This window comes from Mustelus asterias, unplaced genomic scaffold, assembly GCF_964213995.1.
Source record: "Mustelus asterias unplaced genomic scaffold, sMusAst1.hap1.1 HAP1_SCAFFOLD_1187, whole genome shotgun sequence".
Taxonomy (NCBI): Eukaryota; Metazoa; Chordata; class Chondrichthyes; order Carcharhiniformes; family Triakidae; genus Mustelus; species Mustelus asterias.
In genome coordinates, this window is record NW_027591132.1 from 40,001 (window position 1) to 42,500 (window position 2,500).

Here is a 2,500-nt window from a genome sequence, read left to right on the forward strand (position 1 = left end):
AGCCCGGAGGCGGACGCCGGCACCCAAGAGGTCAAGCTCTCCGACGCGGATTACTCTGGGTCTGCACTTAGGGGGACAGAGAGGACGGCACCTCTGCGACACCCCAGCCGCGCTCTTCGGCGCACGGATGCGCGCGAAGTGCGATTGATTGTCAAGCGACCCTCAGACAGACGTAGCCCCGGGAGGAACCCGGGGCCGCAAAGTGCGTTCAAAGTGTCGATGATCAATGTGTCCTGCAATTCACATTAATTCTCGCAGCTAGCTGCGTTCTTCATCGACGCACGAGCCGAGTGATCCACCGCTAAAAGTTGTATCGGGTTTCGGATCGGTTGCCCGATCCTGGGACGCGCAAAACGCTCCCCCGCCGACGTGACGGTGGAGCCCCAGCCTGGCGCGTACCACGGCGTGAGCCCGGAGGCGCACGCACTCGAGCGACAATCAAGCGAAAAAAAGGAGGAATCAGGGCGCTCGCAGGCGTTGAGTGCCGGCGTGGGTGAGGGGCCGGGGCCCGCCACGCGCCGTCACGCCCCGCAACAGCCAGAGGCAGAGTTCTCTGGTGTCACCGTCTGCCGGTAGGCTCGAGAGTCGAGGCGAGGCCGCAGCGGACTGAGTCGGGTGCAAGCCGCGGAGGACAGGCCGACGCTACGGGCGCAAGCCGACCCCGCACGCCCCAACCTCGGCGGGCTGGGGAAGGGGGCGCGGCGGAACGCTCGCAAGCGCGGCTGCCCCCGCGGACAGGCACATTCTCTCGAACGCGGTGGACGCTCGCTCAAGTCAGCACGAGACCAGACCGGACCGACAGGCGGACAACGAATCTTTAAACCTCGCACCCACCCTCCGCACACGGGTGCCGGAGGAATGGTGAGCATGAACAGGTACCCCTCACCGGGCTTTGAAGAGAGTGACTAGAATGCGACCAAAGCTTCACCGCGGCGGGAGACAAAAAGGCCCCTGACTGCACCAGAACGTCTCCCTGCGGAGTCACACAGTGGCCGTTCACCGTGGTCCCGTCGACAAGCCGCCAGGACAAGCACCCAAGCCCGCAGCAGCTCTCTTCGTTTCAACTGCGGATGTAATGCTGCAAGGCGGTGGCAAGGTCACGTCGCAGCCCGCAAGCCGTCGCCAAGGCGAGAGGAAGACGGTCCCCACAGCGGGCACACACAGACGGACGTGGAGCACGGGGCGGCGGCCCACAGGTGCGCACACGCGCCGTGCCGAGGATCGGTGCGGACGCCGGTGACATCGCACCCGGCAGAGCGGCTAGGCAGAAGTCGCTGCGGAGGAGGAGCACCGTCGGCGGAACGGTCTGCTGGCGGGCGAGGGACCAAACGAGCAGCTAGAACGGGCGGAGTGGACCGGACTGCAGAAGCGGAGTGAGTGCGTGGCTGACGCCACCGTCTCCCTCCGAGCGTCTGCTCGCGCCGGCCAAACCGCCGAACCGCTGAACGAAAGGACCGCATCGTCCCACGCAGGCAGGCCGGCCGTGTTGCCGTGCGTGCCCCCACCTCTCGGACGGACTGCAAAGACACCCTACGAAGCCAACGGCGAAGCCCTTCCAACGGCGCAGGCGTAGCGTGTGCGGCACCCGCATGGACTTGCCGGCGTGCAACCGAGCGTGTGCGTGCTCGTCGGTGGCGGCGCCCGCGCGCCGGCCCAACCGAGTGGGACCGAGATCGACGTCGCCCGGCTTCGGCGGAACGTGCGTACGGGTGACCAGGCCCGTTCGACGGGTACGGCGAAATTGTCGGTGTGACCTCCCACCCGCGTGGGAGGCGCCAGCGTCAGTACGGGCCACGGCCCCGGGGCCAACCCCCGTGAGGCTCTCCTGCCTGGCCCAACCGGCGCAGCCTTCGAGTTCAAGGAGTGACGGGCCGCCCTCTCCGGAGAGGTGGCGGGCCCCCGGCCGACAAAGATCCTTCACAACGTGTTCACCAACAGAAACCTTGTTACGATTTTTATTCTGTGTTACGGGTTTCGGTTCGGGCCCCCGGAGAGGTTGTCCGATACCTGGCCCCGGGGCCGGCCCCCGTGAGGCTCTCCTGCCTGGCCCAACCGGCGCCAGCCTTCGCGTTCAAGGAGTGACGGGCCGCCCTCCCCGGAGAGGTGGCGGGCCCCCGGCCGACAAAGATCCTTCACAACGTGTTCACCAACAGAAACCTTGTTACGATTTTTATTCTGTGTTACGGGTTTCGGTTCGGGCCCCCGGAGAGGTTGTCCGATACCTGGCCCCGGGGCCGGCCCCCGTGAGGCTCTCCTGCCTGGCCCAACCGGCGCCAGCCTTCGCGTTCAAGGAGTGACGGGCCGCCCTCCCCGGAGAGGTGGCGGGCCCCCGGCCGACAAAGATCCTTCACAACGTGTTCACCAACAGAAACCTTGTTACGACTTTTATACCGTGTCGGGTTTCGGCTCGGGCCCCCGGAGAGGTTGTCCGATCCTGGGACGCGCTAAACGCTCCCCCGCCGACGTGACGGTGGAGCCCCAGCCTGGCGCGTACCACGGC

The 2,500-nt window shown here is 66.6% G+C and overlaps 1 non-coding gene across 1 annotated transcript; it reads right to left on the minus strand.

The window, feature by feature from the left end:
* Positions 1–156: 156 nt before the first annotated feature.
* Positions 157–310, minus strand: LOC144487996 (5.8S ribosomal RNA). Its single transcript, XR_013496499.1, has one exon. It is a non-coding gene; the product is annotated as a 5.8S ribosomal RNA (ribosomal RNA).
* Positions 311–2,500: the final 2,190 nt, after the last annotated feature.